Below are 24,011 nucleotides of genomic sequence, written 5' to 3'. Positions count from 1 at the left end.
AGATTCTCTTTCTGGATTAAAAACTTTAAGCAAAATTGAATATTGTATATGAGAGATGCAGTATAGTAAGCACAGCAGATAAACTATTGCCAGTTTCTTGATTTTCCATAAGGTGAAAAGAAAGACACCAATAGATACTTGTTTGTATTGAGCAATTGGATAAAATCTCCTGAACAACAAAAAAAGTGTATGGAAAGTTAAACTGCCTGTGCATAATCAGCAGCTGATACAAGAACCCTAACAACAACTGAAATGGTTCTTTTGTATAGCTATTAATATTTTTCTCAAGACTGCTCCATCTAGCTGTTCCAACCCCCTAATAATCTGTTTCTCTTTGCTGAACCCCTCCAAAGCCAAGACATCTTCCTTGATATGAGGCAATCACATCTGCATGCAATATTCAAGGCATTAGTATTTCATGGATTTCTATAGAGGCAATAAGATATTCTCTGTCTTACTCTCTTTCCTTTCTCTAATCCTTTCTGAAGGATTCCTAACAGTATTTGCTTTTTTGACTGCATTGAGTGGATGTTTTCAGAGAATTATCCACAATGAAGCTAAGATCTCTCTTGAGTGGTAATAGCTAATTTAGTTGCCATCATTTCATTTTTGATTCTCTTACTGTGTTTAACTTATAGTCTACATTTAAGTTGAGCCTCTATTATGATTTTTTTTTAAAGTTTCCACGCAGCTTGCAGGGATTTTACTTTTGGCATTATACCTTTTAATTTCTGTTTAACTAACCTTTTCATTTTTGTGTAGTTTTTCCCATCACAGGGATGTTAAATTTAATAATATGATGGCCATTATTTTCAAGCAGTCGATGTCACCTGGAAAATCCCTCAATGTTGAGTTGCAGGATCTTTATTCCAGAACCTACCTGATGTGTTACTTGGCCCTGAAGAGGAGAGTGACTTGAACTGTTGCTCTGAAGACCCGGAGACCATTGATCAATGTTCGGTCACCAGTTTGATGGCATTAGTCATGATTTCTCACTTAACAGAATAGGTTGTGTGAAAGCTTCAATATTCCTCCTCCAGCCAGCACACCCAAACATGCCAATCTCAGCCCTATATCTTGGACTTTAATAGTCATCAAACTATGTGGGGCTACAAAGTAAATGAAGCCAAATGGTGAAGATCTTATGGACTTGATAGCTGCAGAGGACCTGCAACTGGTTTCCAATGTAAAATAACAAGCAACTTTCCACTCTGCTCACTGGCAAAATAATTGCAACCAGACTCATTGCTTCCAAAAATCAAAGAATGACCATGCTTTGTGCATCCCACAAAACACTTCCCAATTTCTTCAACCACCATCACAACATCTCCTATGTTAGCATCAAAAATCTCCAGGATTCTGTCAAAACAAATCTCAGGATTGAATCTGGCCAAATTGCTATAGAGAAATCATCAAAAAAGTGACCTTCTGCAGTAACACTGTGACATGACCCCACTCTGACCAGTCTCAGAATGAAGATGGGTTGCACACTAACCTTCCACAACTCTCTGAAGAAGGTAGAAGATGAAGACAAGGATCAACCTGGTTCAGGAACTGGCAAGTGCAAGCTAGGTAGTGGCGGTATTACGGATATATGCGATGGTCCTTGTGTACTCTGTAGCCAAGTATTGTGCACTGGCATGGACCAGAAGTAGCCCTATCTGACTCTCTGATGTCCAATTGAACACTGTAATACAGTGTATCATTGGAACCTCAAGCCAATCCCAAAATCATGGCTGCCAGTGCTGTCATACACTGCTCTCCCATCCATTCACTGTAATGCTGCAACCATTCAGAAAATCCACAAGATTATGGAAAATCCACATCTTCCCATCCATTGGGACATTAATAGCATTCCTCACCATCACTTGAAATCACGTAAGCCACTTTTGGACCCATGCATTTAACCGTCAACAAAACAACTATAACCCTGATGAAGCTTGAAAAGTGAAAATTAATTCAGAAGACGTCACAAACTCCTTATGAAAAGACTCACGGAAGATTCCTGGCTTTGATCTCCCTTGAAGTTCATGTGCAATCCTATATCATAAGTCAGTGGTCTCCAACCTTTTTACACCCAAGATCACTTTTTAAATGTCAGGGCAAGCCAAGATCTACTCCATTCCTTCCCTGAGTCCCCATCCCTTCCTTGAGGCCCCACCCTCTTCATTCCCCTCCTCACCATCATTTGCTGTCCCTAGCCTTTACTCACTGTCATTGGGTTGATACAGGAGATGTGGGCTCTGGGCTGGGAATGAGGGATTTGGGTGTGGGAAGAGGTGAGAGATGCAAGCTCTGGGAGGGAATCTAGGTGCAGAAGGAAATGGAGACGGGGATGCTGCTCAGAGAGGAGGCTCCAGGCTGGAGCGTGTTGGGGTCAGGTGGAGGGTTGGTGTGCTGAGCAAGCTGCAGACTTGTGGATATCGGGGGGCAGGAATTTGAGTTGGTGGTATACGAGGAGCTCAGGGCAGGGGTGCAGGTATATGATGGGCTCAGGGTTGGGAAGTGGGGGGTTGTAGGAGTATTCTGATACTGCAGCCAGATGGGGGATTGGCTCCAACAGAGGTTTGTTGACCTGGCTTCATTTTTAAATAAAATATTAATGTTCAACACAAAACGTTTCAACATTATCTTTAAATATGGGAGCCTGTTTTAGGTGAGAAGCCATGGACTCACAGAAAAATCAGGGACCATACAAGTGAGATGCAAAAAACAACCCCTACAAAAAAACCTCACTCCCCTCACTGCTGTGACCCCAACTGAGACACCTCACTCCCCTGGCACTCCAGCCCCATGGTGGGGAGGGGTAGGTAGGACTGAGGTTCAAGGCCTCAGGCCAGATTAACTCTTCTGGGGTTCCAGGGTTAGTGGATTTTGTGTGTCCCCTGAGGAGTTCAGTTTGTGGACAGAGCTGCCAGTGAGTGGGATAGGGATGGGGGTGATCTGGATGGGAAGTAGAGTACCAGAGCAAGCTGGGGGTAGGTGTCTGGCCAGGAAAGAAGGGGAAAGAGGTAGGGTGCTGGTGGTGGTCTGGCTAGGGGGTTAGGATAGTGTGCTGGTTGCGTCTGTCCAGGGAGCAGAGAGCTGATGGGGGTCTGGCCAGGAGGCAGGGTGCTGGTGGGGGGGTCTGGCCAGGAGGCAGGGTGCTGGTGGGGGGGGGTGCCGACAGGGGGCAGAGGCAGGGTGCTGGATGTTGTCTGGACGGGAGGAGGGGGAGCTTGGCCGGTACCTGGGGGTCTCCAGGGATGAGTATCTCTCGGGCAGGATCTACATGCAGTGCTGGAAGAAATGCACACAAAGCTCCTTTAAGAAATTCTAGCCACTCCGGATCCTATGCCACCATCTTAACTCCTCTCATCACCGTGCCTACAGAATTATCTCCCTGCATTTTAGAAACAGAATTGTCTTAAGTAACAGCTTCTTTAAATGTAGCCAACCTCAATATTGTCTCAGCTAGAGATTTTCTTTTTAATATATGGATATCATTAAGTGACAAAGTTCTGGGCATTTAAATTACAATTCTAAAAATAAACATTCAAGTTCTGCTGACAAAACCATAGAGTCAAGAATTCCCTCTCCACTTCTATTTACTGACAGACAAATAACATTTATTTTTCTGACAGCAAAGTGTTATGGGAAATTACTTTCAATATAACAAGGCTTTTCTGGATTTGAACTCTAGGAAAGTTAATTAAAATTGAATTCAATACTGTGTTGAACATTATTGGCATGATAGTACCCAGCACCCTGTAGCTTCTGGGTGCTACTGTTATATAAATATTAAATTCATGTTAATAATTTATTATTAATTTTTCAAGTCCTAACATATTACCTGATAAATTACTTTGTTTTCTGTTACAAATTACTTCAACACTGCCAGCAACTTAGAAACTTCTATACTATCAAGAGTTTCAAAGCATTCATAAATGGTTTTATCCAACTAACACTGACACATGAAAAATGAGAATTCCTTTACTATAGTGATGGTCCCAATATAAAATAGCTACCTGCCTCCCATGACAACCATTGCCAGATCTCATCTGGAACAATTTATATAGCATGACATTGAAGAGTCTAGACCAACAACATTAATTTGGTGTACATAGGGACTGCTTTACAAAGAAAATCTTTAAGAACTAAAGATGTTCAGCCTAAAACCATGCAAGAAAAGAGACTTAAGTTTTACAAACACCTGAACGGAATTAGACCCCATAAATGGCCAGTCAGGAATCAGTTCAGAAACAAGAGATGAAATTGTCCTAAAGTGAAATTCAAATTAGATACCAAAAAGGGCTTGTATAACCACAGGAAGACACTAAGTAACGTACACAGTGATATGCAACAGTGGAGGTCAATAGTGTCACATTTCAATCTAGACTATATGCTGCATCTAGTTAATGCTTTTCGGTATTTGTGAAAAGAAGGCATTTTTAAACAGGCAGAGAATGAATTATATTATTAGGCAGCTATGATTCTCCACATGTTTCTCTTTCTCAATTAGCCATTATGCAAGTAGTAAGAAGCTGCACTTAGTATCACTGTGTACTAAAGTGTTTGAAGGATTTTGCAAAAGGAAAACGTCAGTTACATTTTGTGCTGCCTTTGAATCAGTGTTTCTCAAACTTTCTGGCCTGTGGTCCACTACACTCAATGTAGACCAGGCCTACTCAATATGTGGCCCATGGGCCACATGCGGCTCACAGCCTATTTGTTTGCAGCCCATAGTGTAGTTTAGGTTTATGCAGGGCTCAACATGTGGTCCATGGGTGGGATCCTTTGAATGTGGTCTCCACTGGGAACACGCTCCACAACAGCGAGGCATTGTGGGAAGTGTTGGCTACTAGCCTTGTGGACAGAGTCTGAGAGGTGCTGACTGGTTTACACTGGCCATGTTTGGGTCCAGAACTGTGGCTTAATCTTTGTATTCATGCCCTCCAGTGTGAAATAAGCTATTTGCATATATATTTGCATGTATATGCAACCACACTTAAGTTGTGGCTCTCGGCATGTGCTGCAAGTATCATTGTGGCCCCAGGAGCTTCCAAAGTTGAGTAGCACTGATGTAGACCTTTGTGCCCCACCAGCCAACCTTCCATGATGATAAAATGGGTGCAGGAGTGGATGGGAGTGCAGGGTCTGGCCAGGAAGTAGGGTGCAGGCATGGGGTGGGAGTTGGGGGGGATATAGGTGGGAGGTAGGGGTGCAGGAGCAGGCTGGGGGTGCATGATAGGGATGGAGTGCAGGATCTGGGCATGAAGGGATGGAGGCACTTATCTGGCTCCATGCCACTTGCTGCTCTCATTGGCCATGAATCCAACCAATAGGAACAACAGAGAAAGTCTTCAGGCAAGCAATTTCTTACGCTGCCATTCTCCCAGCCAGAGGAAGGAGGAGCAGCAGCTCATGAAGGAGCTTCCTCTCCCTACAAGCTTGATGCAGCTCATGAAGCTTGCCCCCAACCCTGTAGTGGTAAGCCACAATGGTTCTCCAACTTTGCAGAGGGGATGGACACAGAGCTGGAGCACCAGCACAGGGTCCAATTGATATATAGGCCACCTACTTTCCCAACTCAAGCCAATGATAGAATTGAGAATAGAACTCAAGAGTTCCCAAATCCTAGTTTACAGTTCAGGTAAGTCTAAAATGACTTAAAAAGATCAAGTAAACGGACACCTTGCAGATGACCATCTCCCAAAGTGGAACACAGGCAGGAGAAATCACCTGAGTTAACAGCAATTTGGTTTACTTAGGAAGAGGCTAGACAAAGCATTTTCAATTTTAACCTCTGGGACTTGCTCTTATGTTGGTTTGGCAGAGACGGAGTTTTCTGACCTTCAATCATGCTATCAGAGGTGATCTCCCCGACCCAATCTTCTTTTGGAAGTATAATGGGAGCATAGGCACTGACTGTGTGGGTGCTCTGAAGCTAGAGCACCCACAAGGATAATTACTGTTTAGCACTCATTGGAAGCCTTGTGGGTCAGTCCCTTCTTTACCTTCTCCATTGCCTCCAGCCCACTGTCTGCCCTGGCAATGACCCTTCTCCCACCCTCTCAGTTACTCCAACCTACACAATCAACTGTTGTGTGGCATGCAGGAGGTATTGGGGGAGGAGAAGCGGGGGCAGTAACAGGCAGAGTGGGAGCTTGGGGGAAGAGCTGGAGTGGAGATGGGCCTTGCATAGAGTGGGGCAGGTGTCAAAAACTTCCTGGGAATAGAATTAGACAGACCTTACGGATGAGTGTGTCTAATTTGGGCTACCTTGGAAGGATTTCAGACTGGCATTTTAGAAGAAATAAATATGACTTAATATGATCTACAGCCCAATTTTTTGGTTTTATTTCCCCCCAAAAAACAGACTTTTCCCATGCATTAGTGACAATGTACTGTGAGGGGCATACATGATCCATATTGGCTATCTTAACTCATTACAATTATGGCTGCAAATTCAGTCAAGTTATTTAAAAATGTAGTGTCTTCACTGAGGAACATTAAGGAAGTTTACAATTTCCTTTTTCCTTACAGTGGAATGCCTGTACTATGACTCTTTGGTTAAACTGTAATAAAGACGATAAAGTAATGAAGGTAGTGAACAACAGACATGATGAAAAAGCCTTCTATTTATATATAAAAAAGCCAATTTTCTACTTACCCTTCAGTACCTCAGATACATGTAAATTATATTTCTGGATGCGCAGGAATATGTGTTCTTGATCTTATGGTTGCCAGCTTTGTCCACGTATTCACTTTGCTGATACCATTATTGGACCTAACCAAGTGAGTTATAAGATCAAGAACACATATTCCTGCGCATTCAGAAATATAATTTATTCTATCATGTGCCAAAAGTGTCCGTCTGCTATGTACATTGGACAAACGTTTCAGACACTTTGCCAAAGGATCAATGCCCACAAAACAGATATTAGACAGGATCACAAAGAAAAAACAGTTTCTTGCCATTTCAACCAGAAATGACATTGTGTCAACAACTTAATTACCTGCATCCTGCTTCAAAAACCTTTTAAAACTGCACTTGAAAGGGAATTCTCTGAACTGTTATTCATGCTGAAATTCGACACTTTACGCAGGGGTCTCAACAAAGACTCTAGTTATCTTACCCATTACAAAGATAGCTTCCCCAATTATCACCTCTAATATCATTAGCTCACCGACATTTATTCCCCCTCCCCGCCCGCATCCCCCTTCTGTTCTGAAATTTGATTTGTCCTTTTCATATGTGTTCCTTTTTTTTTTTAATTGTATCCTTTGGTATATATGGTTGTGACTATTTTCTTCCACTATTTGATCTGAAGAAGTGGGTCTGGCCCACGAAAGCTCATCATCTAATAAACCATCTTGTTAGTCTTTAAAGTGCTACGTAGTCCTGTATTTTGCTCCATTAATGGAGATAATTAAGAGTAGGCTAGATCAACATCTATCAGAGATAATATAGACAGCGCTTGGTCCAGTGCATTAGTCCTTTCCAATTCTAGTATTCTGTGATTCTATATTGCTTGGCCTTTTCCAGTGACCAATGTGCCTAGCTGACGTGATGTTGTAGGTGAGCTTCCAATCCTATTTAAGAAGCATCCATGGTGACCGTAACTAACAGCTGCAGTTGTTGAAAAAGGATTCCCTTGCAGATGTTGTGGAGAGTCCACCAAGTTGTAGAGGTCTTTATTTTGGAGGGCATAGCAAGCTGTTTGTTTATATGGTGGATGTGTGGTCTACATACAGTGAGTAACCAGGCCTGCAGTGATCTCATATTGAAGGTGCATGTATGGTACCACAAAGGTGGCTGCTGCTATGTGTCCCAGAAGTTGAAGGCAGTGCTGTGCTGTGATGCACAGGCTGGCCTGAACTAGTGATATGAGGTCCATGATGATGGCAAACCTTTGTTTTGGTAGGGAAGCTATTCTGAAGTCCAAATGTACCCCTATAAACTCTAGGCTCTGAGTAGGAGAAATGTGCATTTTTGAAAGCTTATTTGGAGACTCAATTTGTTGAATAAAGCACTGGTGCTCGTGAATACCTGTTCCATGCTGCGCATTGTGAGACCCTTTAATAGACAGTCATCTAGGTATGGGAAGAGGGTAACCTCCATCTTCTGTAGACATGCTGCCACTTAAATGACTACCTTGGAAAAGACCCAGAGGGCTGCTGAGAGTCCAAAAGGCAGCACTCTAATGAAAGTGCAGACATGTAAGGTGGAGCATCCACAGGGACACTTCTCAAAGAAGAAAATCAAGTTACCTGGGCAAGTATCTGAAGCCACAATATTCACTTTTCTAATTCAGAGAACATTTCTGCCAGCACACTTGTTTACAACAATACTTGCAAAAACAAACACACACCCCCAACCTCTAAATAGTCAAAGCAGATGTTGTTTAAAAAAATAGACACAGGAACTTCTGAAGCATTTTTTCAGGATCTAACCAGTGATGAATATCTATTTTCTTCTCCTATTACTAGCTCCTCTGATCAATTGATAGGATAGTTTGTATATAAGCCTGGTAGGCTCTGTGACAGCCTTTCTGGCTTCAAGTAGGAGAGTGATGGGCTCCCAGATGAATTTGTTCTGGTAGAATTCAGTCTGTTTTCTGGGGTGGCTATTGTTTTACGGCTTCTCTGAAGCATTTGATTATATAAAGCGAGTAGCATATCTGATTGCATAAAGCAGGGCTACTCAACATGCAGCCCATGGGCTGCATGTGTCCCACGGCATATTTGTGTGCGGCCTGCAGTGTGCTTTGGGTTTACGCAGGGCTCAACACGTGGCCCATGGGTGGGATCCTTTGAACATTGCCTCTACTGGGAATATGCTCCACAAGATCAAGGCATCTCTCAGGAGGGGTGAGCATTGAAAGATACAAGCGGACAGGCTAACTGGAACAGATGGGTACAGGGTATGGGTGTTTCTACCCTGAGGTAGGAGGTACTGGGAGTACCAGGATATTGTGAGAAGTACTGGCTGCTAGCCTTGTGGGCAGAGTCTGAGAGGTGCTGACTGGCTTACACTGGCCATGTTTGGGTCCGGCACTGTGGCTTTATCTTTGTATTCAAGTCTGTCAGTGTGAAAGAAGCTACTTGCATGTATATAAAACCACACTTAAGTTGCAGCCCTCGGCATATGCTATGAATATCATAGTGGCCTGGGGCGCTTCCAAAGTTAAGTAGCACCAGTGTAAAGTCTTCTGTGCTAAGAAGCTCGGACTGCAGCAGACGGAGGCTGCTTCATGGCAGCACCCTCACCTTCTCCTTCCCCTCAACAGCCTCTGTCAGCAGGGAGCTCGGACCCCCCTATGAACAGGGACAGCTGCCTCTGTATCAGAGGCAGCAGCATGGGGTGGTAGGCAGCAGGTTCATAAGAGGAGCTGGCTCCCATTACGGATCTGCTCCCACCTGACACCCTGCGCTGCTGCTTCTGATAGAGAGGCAGCAGTGTGGGGTGGCAGGGATCTCCGTGGGAGTGGGGACGGATTGTACTGGCTGCTGCTCCCACCCTCTGGGACTATAGAATAGTCAACTAAACACTAAGAATTCATGTGGTTAGTTGATTATTCAATTAACAGATAGCTAACACCCCTACTTACCCACCAGACCTTAGTTTGGCATGCAACTGTAATATAAAGCTGACACGGAAGTGCTGGAAGGTTACTAATCACTATTTCATGACTCAATACAGTATTTCACTTCTGGCTTTGTCCACTGTCTCTAGTTAATAGATATTTCCTCTTAAGTTGTTTAGAAAATGGAATACTATAATACACAGGGCTTCCCCGCTATAAGTTGCCCCTGTATACATCCATTTTGCACTAAAGTTGTTGACACTTGTAGGAACTGATGTGTTATAAGTTCTTCTATTCCCCACTCTTAAGTTGTGCAAAAAAAAAAAAATCAGTCCTAATTGCACAAATGGAAGTCAGCTGCAGGAAAAAAAAATTCCCCACTTTAAGTTATTTCGATACAAGTCCAAGTTTTTTGGAATGTATTTCGGACTTTCAGCGAGGATGGCCTATACCATCTGGTTTAGCTCTCATGCCACTTACCTGATGTTTTATGAAAAAGCTGTTATTACTTAGAGTGTTGGTATTTTATAACTAACTAAAATGTCTGGCAAAAAAAATCAAATGCGAATAAAACCACCAAAACCAAACATATAAACATTTCTTACGTACAGAAAAAAGTCATCCAGGATACAATTAAGAGCAGTGACTCCCCACAAGACAAATCAGAGGACTAGAACTCTAAAGACATCACTCAATTACGAGCAGAGCCTCAGTAGTATTCTGATCACAATTATTTTTTCCAAAATGTTCTTTCTGCGATAGTTCATTGCATCACCAAAAAGAATAAATTTCTGCAGCCTGTATTTGTTCCTTCTGAGTTTTCCTACCATCAGCATATGCATGGGCAGTTGTTACATGTCAGTAATGTCAATTTTTGGCAGCAAAAACACATTGTGCATTAACCAATAAGAAACCCAAGCCAAGAATTTTTAACCAAAATTACTATTATAAGCAGAACAAACACAATGTACTGTCACCCTTTCCATGTAGTAGTATTCCTGAACTAGTATTCCCAGCCTCGCACTAGGAGGGTCTGTGCATCAATGGAAGCACAAATTGTTATTGCAGACTGTTAGATGAATTTTTAAAAGATAAGTGACAGGAGTGCCATAGCCTGTATTAATACTAGAATTAAAGAATTTCTCATCTAAAGAAATTGCCATGTAGCCAAGAAAATATGGAAACAAATGTATTTTCTTTTTATTTATTTTGCTATTTTCTATGAAAAGTGACTTTCAAATTTGACAGAGGAAGCAATGAAATAAATGAATTTGAGTATGCATATCCCATCATTCATTTTCGTAAGTTTTCTTCTGGCTATTGAGTATATCTGGTTTTTGTATAAGTATCAATTCCTTACAAACTGCTAGACACAGGAGAACATAGTAGTAATTAATTAATTATTATTATTATTATTATTATAAAAACTCCTTCAAGTCAGCTGGAGAAGTGTAGCATTCATGCCTTGAAGGCAACATTAATAAATGTGGTGCTCAATAAAAAGACAGAATCACTTGGACTATTTTACAACTCCTCGGAGATTTTCTTTTATTGGCTACTGGATTATTACACTTTTTAGACTGTAAATATTTCACGGGCCAAGAGAATAAGGCAAAATTAATTAGTACAGATTAGTACATTATGATGTGTAGTATCATAGTAAGTAGATAAGAAGTGTAGGTATGCTATCTTTAAAGTCACCAATAATTTGAATGGCTATATTATTATTGTATAAACACAATATATATTTTCAGATTGCCAAATATATAAACTGTAGTAGAAGGGCTTTCAGGAAAAAAAAGGTTGGAATGATTCATATCCCCAAAGATCTGAATTTGAAAAGAAACTAAATTTTAAGGGAAGGGGATGAAAATGAGAAAATAATCCTTAAACACAGCATTAAGATAAGCATTATCATAAATGAGACCTCCTGCTAAATAAGAAGTCACTACTCCTTTCCTTTACTGATGGCTTTTTGTGTGAAAAGAATATTAATATCTACCATCTGCTTTGAGATTCTTGTGACTGAGTAATGCAGTAATAAGTTTCCCAGGAGTTTAACAAAAAAAGATGAGGAATTCATACAAACCACAAGGTCACTAATTCAAGACATCTGTGCCTTATTGTTTCTACATTCCACATTTTCCAAGGCATGCATTTTCTATTACACATACCTCATCCATAAAGCTGCTGCTACAGCATTATATGCGGAATTATTTTGTCAAATAAAATAAGATTGAGGTTTTCCAAGAGAGTTCTTAAATGGAGATGCTACCAAAGTTTTAGTTCAACGTGCCAGTCAGCTACTCTTTCTACTCTCATTTGGTTCTGACAGTTCTTTTCCTACTGTTTACAGTGACTCTGTTCTGGAACCCAGTGGCAAAAGGCAAGATGAAATATCATTGCAAGACTGATCATGAAAATAGTACAGAAATGCCGGACAGGGCTTCTGCAGAGCAAGATGACTCATACTGCCTCCCTTTTCTCTACTAGCTCCACAATATCAGTATCCATTGTGCGAGGTAAGTGATAAGCTGCAATAAAAATTAGGGATGCAATACTGTAGTCAATTAAATGCTTAACCAGTTAGTGGGTGCTTAGCATTTAACGGTATCAGCTACGCGCAACCCCTCCATGGCTCTACAAGTAAATTTTTTGTGGGCAGGGTCCTAACATCAACCACAGCTGCAGCTCTGCATTGGGATGCAATTTAGGAGCTGGTACACAGGAAGGCTTGCACTGGGTCCCAGTATCAACCACTGCAGCAGCTCTGCAATTTTTGTCAATTACACAATTAACAAATTACACTCTTCTTCACATCCCTAATTAAAATTATTGCAACTTCAAAATGTAAGGCAGCCCCATTTCTTATGACTTTCAGATTTGATGGTAGCAAAAAACAAACAAAAACAGACCACCACAACCTTCCACAAAACATACTCTAGTTTAGATTCCCTTCTTTCTTTCTTAAATGTGAGCAATAACAAATATTCTAGAAATCAAATAATAAAGTGGTATATGGCTGCATAGCAACCCAAAGCTATTATGATGGCAAGGCCGCCATGCCTCCCTCCTGGGGTAGCCAGGGAGAGCATCTGGCCTGCTTGCCTGCTGGGCTCTAACTGAGCTCTCTGTACCTGCTCTTATAGTCCCAGCCCACCCTTCCACTTCCTGGGGGTGGGCTGGGTGGCTCTGGCCCCGCCCACCAATGGGCCTTATGGAGGGCTTCCTCTTCTGGGTCAGCAGGAGGCCATACTGACTCACCACACTTAGGTTATTCATACATTATTCAAATACTAGTGTGAAACTGGCAGCAGAATCACTGAGTAATGATTTATGCACTCTGAATATATGACCATACTTTCTCTATCATCTTATTTGTTGGTAATGTATGTATTATAGAGTATAAAAATGCTAAGTATTTTTCTAAACAAAAGTTCTGAATTGAAAGGAAGCATTCTGATTACCTCAAGCTTTCTAAAGAAATAGATTAATCTATGTGAACTACACAATTCAGCTGAAATTTCTGTTCATTTTAAACTGCCAAGTTCATCTCTTATCTTTACACAGAAAATATATGTGCATGTCTGTGCTGTTCCCCACTCTGGCACTCTGAGTGCAAAAGGAGGGGCCCACAAATACTTCAAATATACCTCATCATTACAGGCACTGGTTACAAAAACTTCCCCCAGAACTGCAATACACAGATTTTTGGGGGGCAGGGGTCGCTGCCACCATAAAGTGATTTTTATCCCTACAACTGGGAGCAAATACTTAAACCGGCCCCCAGAATACCCCAAGCTCTTATGCCACAAGAAAGCTTGAAAAAATAAAACAGAAAAACAAGCTGTAGTCTCTAGTGGCTGACCTCTCAGTCTAAGGCACGCAGATGCACACAGACAGACCTTCCAGGACACAAAATCAAATCACCACCTTAAAAAAGTGATACTTGATAAAGCATTAAAATTAAAACACACAGAAAATCTCTGGGAACAATGCTTAGATGATAAATGGGGAGGGGAGTCAAATCCATACAGAACCAAACCAAACCACAAAATAAAGAAAACTAAACTAAATAAAGAAAAGTGATTATGACTAGATTCACTTTTTTCCCTTTACTACTTCCAATCTTTTCTTGGTTCAGTCCACTTCCATGCCCCAAATACCCTGGAGGCATGGTAGTCCTGCTTGGGTTTAAATCATTCTGTCTCTCTCAACTCCTATTTTTTCTCTCCCACACAAAGAAAGCAGGCAAAGAATCTTATACAATTCAAATTTTAGCACTATATGCCCCCTGGTTCTTCTGGCTACCTTTAGTCACCAGGTGCTGGTCAGCATTCCTCCTCCATTACAGATCTGTACACGGTTCTTGACTATCCCTGAAATCCTCGCATGAAGCATATGTTCTTGACAACTATGCTGCAGGCAGCCATGCATTCAAGCAATTGCAGACAGTTGTGAGCTATAACCTGTAGATTGCCCTGCAGTTTTTGTATCATTGAATCTGTCTTGTGGAAGAAACACAGTTGCTGTTGCTGCATCTAACTGAGCTCCTATGAGTGGGAATGAGTGTAGATTTGTTTTTGTTGATTTTCAGGGCAAGGTATTGGAAATGATGGTTATAAAGGTGCTCCATTGGAAGTCCTATAGGGAAAGTCTTTGAGGAGGCAATTGTCCAGGTACAGGCAAAATAATGACTTTCTTTCTGAGATGAGCAGTAACAACTTCCAGAAGCTTGGAAATGACTTTGGAAGCTATAGAGAGGTCAAAAGTTAATACTCTGTACTAGTAGTGATTGTGACCTAGGACAAACCAGAGAAAATGTCTGTGAAATATCTGTCAGTTTTATAATCATGTGAAAAAATGCATCTTGCAAGTTGAGGGATGAAAATCAGTCCCCCTGCTCCAGTATTGGAATAATGGTTGATAGATTCAAAATTGTGACCCTTTAAAAAAATATTGTTCAGAGCTCTGAGATCAAGAATAAGGCGCCATCCATCATTTTTCTTCTTTGTGAGAAAATAGTGGGAATATTAGGCAAGTACAGGTTCTATAGTTTAGAGATGGAGGAGATGATGTACCATCTGGAGGAGCAATTGTTCATGAGACTGGTTCCTGAAGAATGATGGGATGGACAGGAGGTGGTTGGATAGAGGATAGTGATATAAAGGAGATGAGGTACCCAAATCTAATAATTTGCAATTTATCTGAAGTGATGGCAGCAGCATCATCATCATCAGAGCTCACCGAACCACAGCGAGCCCCACTTGCCAGCCGCGCTGTCCAGCGATCTGCGCATGCACTGATCGTTCTGCACATGCGCAGATCGCCCGAACCCGGTTCTTCCAGGTTGCAATCTACTTGTCACAGGCGAGTAGACTGCATTATTTGTCAAGCCCTGATCATCATCATCATCAATCATGGGCACAACGCCCGTTGGTGTCCGATGCCTCCCTCACTATTTCTTTCCATCTTTCCCTGTCCAGTGTGGAGTAGCTTAGTTTCTGTACACTAGCTCCACATCAATCTACTGTATCATCTACTCATTCTCTGTGGGGTCTGCCTCTCCTATTCGGACCATCCATTACGCCGAATACCAAGGTCTTAACTTTTCGCTTGTTCATTCTTCAAATATGCTCGAATAGCTGTTACTTCCATTGTATAAACTTGTGCAGTAGGTTCTACTTTGGCTGTATCCTCCTATATAATTCCTCGTTGGTAATCTTCTGTATCTATCCTATTCTCAGGATCTTTCTAAAACAACTCTCGAACGCCAATATCCTTCTCTTCGAATCTTTCGTTATCACCCATGTCTCACATCCGTAAAACATGCTGCTAAATACACACGTTTTCAAGACACTCAGCTTCGTTCCTAACCTAATCGCTTATATCCCTAATGGAGATAAGTTCTGTATAAGGCTAAAGCAATGCTTTAAAGTGGCCACTAAACAGCAGGTATACAACATAGTTCTGAAGGGAACATCTGGACTCGCGGTTTGGTGACTGACATGGTAAAGGGCCTACCAGGGTACGATCCTGCAAGTGAAAAGAGTGGGAGGGAAGGGAGAATGAATCCATTCATGCTGGCCAGACAGAGTGGCAGCTCAGTTAACTTCCTTCCTGTGTGTCTGCCACAGCCCACTTCATGGGAGAGTTCTTTCCCATGTGTCAGGAGCTTGTGGGCAGGACAGAAGAAGGAGGGTGTGCCAGAAGCTAAATCCACAGTAGCAGCAGAGGGTGTGTGACAGGGCGCTCGCCCTGCACTGGCCCTTTAAGGGCAGACCCCGGCCTGAACCAGGGCCGGGGAATTTAGCCCAGCTGAGGCTGTACTAGCCCATTAGGGCCCAGCTGGGCGCTATAATAGAGAATGGGCTGCTGCTGTGGGGGGAGGCAGTGAGAACCTGGCTGCTGAGGGAGGAGGAGGCTCCCTGGAGCTAGGGCAGGGCTGGGGAGGCCAGGCAGGGCTAGGGGAGCTCTGGCCCGCAAATCCCCAGACTGCAGGGCTTGAAAGAAGGCCCGCTGGAGGAACATCTACCCCCGGAAGGGGGGCTCAGAGACAGACTTGGGCACTGCCGGAGGGCAGTGTGGCGAAGAGGACGCCGCAGCCGGGAGTGAAGAGGGGAGACACCACCCCAGAGAAGGCACCCCACCTGCCAAGGGAGCCAATTCGTGAGGACAGCTGGCAGGGGGATACGGTGGTGAGTGCGAACCCCCTCACAGATGGTGGAGAATGTGGGCACGTGTGGTCCCCCCCTGATACAAGGGGGCTACTTTGGTGAACTCGGGCCATTGGGCCTGCTGCCCTGCGACCAAGGGGGCTGGTTTGGACCCGGGACATTACAGAAAGAGATGGACATTTATTGGAGGCCGTGGGTGGCCCAGCCTGCCGAGCAGCAGAAGAGGCTGGTCAGGCCGCTGCAAGGGTGGGCACCCAGACTCCAGGGACACACAGGCGCCAAGGGCTGGGAGCCCGGGCCTGGACTTCCAACTTGTTTCTCCTGCGGACATCGGGGCCACAGGAGGAGGGAGTGCTGCTACTGGGTTAGGGAAAGGAGGTCCCACCCAGATAGGATGGATGGTGGGAGAGTCCCCCCTGTGAAGGCAACAGGGGGGTTACGAAGGTGTTGGGCCTGTGGGGAACCTGGGCACCTGAAGAGGGAGTGCGCCAGGGAGACCTACAGGGCACCGGCTAGCCTGAGAGGAGGGGCTAAGCCACAAAGGGCCTGGCGGGGGGCCAGGACCCAGGGGAGGCACAAACGGTGCTTCTACTGCCACGCTGCAGGCCACATAAAAAGGCACTGCCCCCAGGGAGGGGGGCGGATGGCCCAGAAAGAGAGTCAGCGTAAGGCGACTCCCCAGGAGGGAGTGGGGGAGATAAGAGCCTTTAAGAAGGGGAAGGCTGAGGCCCGAAGGCCTAGCGCAAAATGGGGAACCCGCCTCGGGATAGGCAGGGCCTCGGTGGGAACCCAGACTCCAGCTGTGGTCGAGAGGACCACAGTGGGAGTCCAGACCCTGGAAGAGGGGAGTAGGCTGCTCCTGCGAGTGGAGAATCTGCGGGAAGAGAGGGACACCCTACGGGCCCAGCTAAGGCGTACATTGGGGCGTTAGGGTACTTCCCTCCCCTTCCCCCCCCCCCCCCGGGAGAGATACTTAAGGGGGAGGGTGTGTGACAGGGCGCTCGCCCTGCACTGGCCCTTTAAGGGCAGACCCCGGCCTGAACCAGGGCCGGGGAATTTAGCCCAGCTGAGGCTGTACTAGCCCATTAGGGCCCAGCTGGGCGCTATAATAGAGAATGGGCTGCTGCTGTGGGGGGAGGCAGTGAGAACCTGGCTGCTGAGGGAGGAGGAGGCTCCCTGGAGCTAGGGCAGGGCTGGGGAGGCCAGGCAGGGCTAGGGGAGCTCTGGCCCGCAAATCCCCAGACTGCAGGGCTTGAAAGAAGGCCCGCTGGAGGAACATCTACCCCCGGAAGGGGGGCTCAGAGACAGACTTGGGCACTGCCGGAGGGCAGTGTGGCGAAGAGGACGCCGCAGCCGGGAGTGAAGAGGGGAGACACCACCCCAGAGAAGGCACCCCACCTGCCAAGGGAGCCAATTCGTGAGGACAGCTGGCAGGGGGATACGGTGGTGAGTGCGAACCCCCTCACAGGGAGCAACTAATAGCCTCCCTTCCTCCAGGTTGCCATGTGAGATATTAGTCATCTCCGAAACACACAGATTGATAGGGAGCTGATATTGACTGAATGTGGTCAGAAACTGGGGCCTTATGCTGCAATGATTCCAGACCACTTGCTGCTGGCTTGGCATGGGAAGGTGACCTACAATGAAGGACAGAATAAGTCTGGTCTCCTCAGAAAACTTGTAAGAAGGATCAAAGAGCTCCTCTATGAGAGCTTCATGGAGCTATGCAGTGAGAATTCCTTCTCCATCTCCAGACATTTTAAACGGTTTCAGGGCGCCCGCACTGTGTAGGCACAGAGTATGCTACACAACACACCCAACTGCCTTAACACAGCTGTAGCAAGAAAAAAAATTGTGAACTCACCAGAATTGTACTCCCTGGCATCACTGCTTGACTGGGAAACATCCTGGGGGAAGGGATTGCCTCCAAAGTGAAGAAAAGTTCTTGGCTCTCACAGATTGCTGGCTGGCCATTCTCCTTGTCTTCCTCCTCCTGCTGCTCTACCACCTCATTATCTTCCACATTCTGCCCTGAGTTTCTTGGGGAGACTCTACAGTCTGGATTGGAAAACTAGTTGGGTACCCCCTAGAATTGCATGCAGCAGGTCGTAGAAGCAGTATGTTTGTAGCAATGCACCAGACTGTCTGTCTGCCTCTTTTGTCTTGCGTTAGGAGTGCCTCAGATCCTTTATTTTAACTCAACAATACTAGACATCCCTTTGGCCATTAGGCAGTTTGTGATCTTTGCGATTGGCACTTCTTTTGCGGTTTCGTAGTTCAGATAGAATGGAATCCTCTCCCCATGCCTCAATGTCCAAGATGTCCTGTATACTCCATGCTGGCGTGCTTTTGGCCCCAGAAACTGGAACTCGTGGCCACATACGCTGCTCAGGTGTTCTGCCTGCTCTGACATGTGCTCACAATGCTGGTCACACAGGAAATGAAATTAAAACTTTCCCAGGACTTTTCTTGTTCACCAGGAGAGCAGCAGAGGCACAAATTCTGGCCAAAGCAGGGCACTGTGGCATGCTTCCCAGAGGCGAAGAATGTCAACTTCTGCAACACAGCATCTACTCTACTGTAAATTCAACCAGGCAAGATTGAAAACTTTGTTACTCTTTGTGAAAAGCAAGAGTACTGAAATCGACCTTAAGGTCCATGGAAAAGTCTTGGTAGTGTGGACACAATGTTTAGAAAAATCGATCTTAAGCAGCTAAATTTGATCTAAACTCCTAGTATAGACCATGCCTCAAAGTGGCTCCTGATCCTCTCAGAACAACAAATGTAGACATAACATTACCCTTTCTAAAATCCATAGGTTCTATGCATGCCTATCACCTATCATGTGGTCCACCTCATCCAGTGTACTAAATGCTCCAAGTACAACTATGTAGGTGAAACAAGACAATCATTGTGCTCTTGAAGAAATTTATATTAAAAATAAATCGAAGAGATTACTTTTTATCTGACTGCTCAGTCCTCACCCTCAAAGAAAATCTGTGTAACACCTTCAAAAACAAGCCTGGGAGCTTAAATTCATAACTTTGCTAAACAATACAAATCATGGACTGAACAGACACATTGGATTAATGGCTGATTACAACTATTTATAATACAGTAACCCACTACCACTGCCTTTCTTCCCTGCTTTCTCCTATGACTGGAATGGTGCTAACTGGTAATGTCACCTTGAACGGCCCTTGCAGTATGAAAAGTCTATTATTCATTCAGCTCTGTCTGGAAGTACCATTCAGAAGACTGTTATTGAAGTCTGTAATGTGAGAGTCCTTCTATTCTTGGGGTAAACTAGCAACAAATTTACTAATGCCAGCTATTCTGGTTGAAAGCTAGCCAGAGGTGAGGCAGGGTGGAGGAAGAAAGAGGTCAACAACTCTAAATACAATAGGGCTAAATGAAGCAATTCATAGTAAAGAGTGGAGAAATCCCAGTGTGGGATAATAAACTTTGCAAAGTAGAGTGCACTAATGGTAAGAGAAGGAACACCCCCTACAATCATCCAACTTAGTTTCTGTGTTGGGCTGGTTAGTGTGTGTTCAAAGAACAATCTATGCATTATCTCAGCCAAAACAAATCAATTCACTGGTTTCAGCTTCAGTCAATAGCAAACAAAAAGTCTACCTTTGGATTTACAGTTTCCCTAATTTGCTAATTAACAAAGTCCTCCTCTAAACCAATCAACATAGCTGGCACCAAATAATAGTTGGAATGGGGGAATAGTTGGAATGGCTTTATACTTGTCAAAAACTGATGAAGATACTGAGTCTCCCTTTTTTTAATTAATTAAATAATTCAAATAAGATGCTTATTAGAGTTCATCTGAAGACACCAGCAGACCTTAAAAACACTGTTTCCTTTAACTCCATCAGAGCCTTCACCTGTTCCCGGGAGCAACGCTGTGTGAGACTGGGTTAGTGTTTATGCACATCTCAGAAATGATCACTTTCTCTTTCTGCTATTGCAGTTCTTAGAGCCAGGTCATTTATCCCTAAGCAGGAGCAGCAAGTACTGAGAGACTGTTAGTATCTTCACAGCTGGAGTAAGTCTGCCTTGATAAAACATGCTTCTCCTTTTAAAACTTCAATCAGCTAGTTCCATTTTCCCCTCCCCATTGACAGCATTTTCTAAAATGGAAATAAATAGCCTGGCAAGAGGCTATGGTATTGTGCACCTAAGCATCTTTCAAGTGTTTCCTAGGCCTAAAAAAAGGCAGGGTGTAAAAAGTGAGTGAGGGTTACTGGATTATGACCAATAGAGGTCAGTTCATTAGAGGAAACAAATATAGTGATGTCACATTTGTTGACACAATTCTGGAAAGGTATACCAGGAATGTCCAAACTGCGGCTGGAAAGTACAGCTCGCACAGCCCTACTAACCTGTCCCATTCATCACCTACCTAACTGAAATGCATCCCAGGATACTCAAGGAGCTGATAGAGGAGGTATCTGAGCCTTTAGCTATGATTTTTGAAAAATCATGGCAGACAGGGGAGATTCCAGAAGACTGGAAAAGGGCAAATATTGTGCCCATCTATAAAAAGGGGAATAAGAACAACCCAGGAAACTACAGACCGGTCAGTTTAACTGTCCCAGGGAAAATAATGGAGCAGGTAATTAAGGAAATCATATGCAAACACTTGGAAGGTAATAAAGTGATAGGGAATAGCCAGCATGGGTTTGTGAAGAACAAGTCATGCCAAACTAATCTGATAGATTTCTTTGATAGGATAACGAGCCTTGTGGATAAGGGAGAAGCGGTGGATGTCATATACCTAAACTTTAATAATGCATTTGATACGGTCTCGCATGATATTCTTATTGATAAACTAGGCAAATATAACTTAGATAGGGCCACGATAAGGTGGGTGCATAATTGGCTGGATAACCGTAGTCAGAGAGTTGTTGTTAACGGTGCTAAATCCTGCTGGAAAGGGATAACAAGTGGAGTTCCTCAAGGGTCTGTTTTGGGACCCGTACTGTTCAATATCTTCATCAATGATGTAGATATTGGGATAGAGAGTACGCTTATTAAGTTTGCAGATGATACCAAACTGGGTGGGGTTGCACCTTCTTTGGAGGATAGGGACATAATTCAAAATGACCTTAGCAAGTTAGAGAAATGGTCAGAGGTAAACAGGATGAGGTTTAATAAAGAGAAATGCAAAGTGCTCCACTTAGGAAGGAACAATCAGTTCCATACATACAAGATGGGAAGCGACTGTCTAGGAAGGAGCATGGCGGAAAGGGATATAGGGGTCATAGTGGACCACAAGTTGAATATGAGTCAACAGTGTGATGCTGTTGCAAAAAAAGCAAATATGATTTTAGGTTGTATCAACAGGTGTGTTGTAAGCAAAACTCGTGAAGTCATTCTGTCGCTCTACTCTGCACTAGTTAGGCCTCAGCTGGAGTACTGTGTCCAGTTCTGGGCGCCACATTTCAAGAAAGATGTGGAGAAATTGGAAAGGGTTCAGAGAAGAGCGACAAGAATGATTAAAGGTTTAGAGAACATGACCTATGAAGCCAGGCTTCATGAACTGGGCTTGTTTAGTTTGGAAAAAAGAAGATTAAGGGGGGACATGATAGCGGTTTTCAAATATCTAAAAGGGTGTCACAAGGAGGAAGGAGAAAATTTGTTCCTCTTGGTTACTGAGGACAGGACAAGGAGTAATGGGCTTAAAGTGCAGCAGGGGAGGTTTAGATTGGACATTAGGAAAAAATTCCTAACTGTCAGGGTGGTCAAATATTGGAATAAATTGCCAAGGGAGGTGGTGGAATCTCCCTCTCTGGAGATATTTGAGAACAGGTTAGATAGACATCTGTCAGGGATGGTGTAGACGGAGCTTGGTCCTGCCTTGAGGGCGGGGGGCTGGACTCGATGACCTCTCGAGGTCCCTTCCAGTCCTATTATTCTATGATTCTATAACTGGAGGGCTGAAAGAGTGTGCATGCGTGTCTTGCGACCTCTGCCTTGCATTGGGATAGCGGGATAGGAGCTTCTGCCCAGCAGGGAGGGAGATCTTGGGGCTTCAGTCTTTTTCAAATATGACGACATTAGTGCAAACTAACAATCTTTTAATTCACACCTGCTGCACCACATAGGGGAGATGCAGCATGCAACATGAGTACACACTGCTAATTATTCACCCCAGAACTCTGAGCTGCAGGGCAATGTAGACAAAATCTTAGCATCTAATCACTGTCTTTTGCATTTTGTGGTTTTCCCTACTTATCTCTTGTACTTGATACTGCCAGATTCCATCAAATATAGACCTTGCTGAGTGAATCAAGTATCCTGGTTCTGAACGCTGTTCCCTAACATTCCAAGTGCTCCTCTCACACTGATTACCTTCTTCTGGGTTCTTATTTGGTTTCAGTGCTAACATTCTTAAATCTGATCTCTGAGCTAAGTTACTGCAGCTCACTAATCAGATCTTTGTATTAAGATCCAGTGCCTGTCGGTATATTGATTACAATTGTGGTGTCAGGACAATGTGTGTATTTTCCTGGGTCTTTTATAGCTTATTTAAAAACTTAACATGATTCTAGAAAGGTACAGTATGAAAGTCAGGAGGCTAGCCGTACTTGTTCATATTAAATTGGCATGGAGAGGCTATTAACGGAATTTTTGTACTCGTCCAGAAGTCTGACAGTCAAAAAAAAAATGTATCACAAAACAAGGATGATACATTAGAGATATTTCAATGAAAAGATTTCTTTAAAGAACATTAATAGAAATGTAGCCGTGTTAGTCTGGTGTAGCTGAAGCAAAATGCAGGACTATGTAGCACTTTAAAGACTAACAAGATGGTTTATTAGATGATGAGCTTTCGTGGGCCAGACCCACTTCTTCAGATCAAATAGTGGAAGAAAATAGTCACAACCATATATACCAAAGGATACAATTAAAGAAAATGAACACATATGAAAAAGGACACATTTCAGAACAGAAAGGGGATGCGGGGGGGGGGGGGGGGGGGGAAGGAAGGAAGGAAGGTAAGTATCTGTGAGTTAATGATATTAGAGGTGGGGAAAGTTAGATGTCTGTGAGCTAATGGTATTAGAGGTGATAATTGGGGAAGCTATCTTGGTAATGGGTAAGATGGGTTTTCTGTAGAGAAAACCTACTGACTCATACAGTTACCTACATGCTTCCAGCTCCCATCCAGAACACACCATACGATCTATCGTCTATAGCCAAACCCTTCGATACAACCGCATCTGCTCTAATCCCACTGACAGAGACCAGAAGCTTCAGGATCTCTACCAAGCATTTATAAATCTCAACTACCCACCCGGAGAAATAAAAAAGCAAATTGAAAGAGCCAGACGAATACCTAGAAACCATCTACTTCAAGACAGTCCCAAGAAAACCAACAATAGAACACCACTTGTCATCACCTACAACCCCCAACTTAAAACTATCCAACACATTATCAATAAACTACAGCCTATACTGGAACAGGATACCATACTCCAAGAGGCTCTGGGAGACAGACCCATTGTCTCCTATAGACAACCACCTAACCTCAAGATGATTCTTACCAACAACCACAGGACATACCATACTAATACCAACACTGGTACCTTCCCCTGCAACAAACCCCGTTGCCAGCTTTGTCCGCATATTCATTCTGCTGATACCATTATTGGACCTAACCAAGTGAGTTATAAGATCAAGAACACATATTCCTGCGCATCCAGAAATATAATTTATGCTATCATGTGCCGAAAGTGTCTGTCTGTTA

General features: G+C 43.7%; 1 protein-coding gene across 8 annotated transcripts in view; it reads right to left on the bottom strand.

Moving 5' to 3' along the window:
• The window catches only part of TANGO2 (transport and golgi organization 2 homolog), an 83,372-nt gene that overhangs the window by 19,494 nt on the left and 39,867 nt on the right, over positions 1-24,011 (bottom strand). The window lies entirely within an intron of this gene.

Source organism: Pelodiscus sinensis, chromosome 15 (genome assembly GCF_049634645.1).
Source record: "Pelodiscus sinensis isolate JC-2024 chromosome 15, ASM4963464v1, whole genome shotgun sequence".
Taxonomy (NCBI): Eukaryota; Metazoa; Chordata; order Testudines; family Trionychidae; genus Pelodiscus; species Pelodiscus sinensis.
This window is presented reverse-complemented; position numbering and strand designations above follow the sequence as displayed.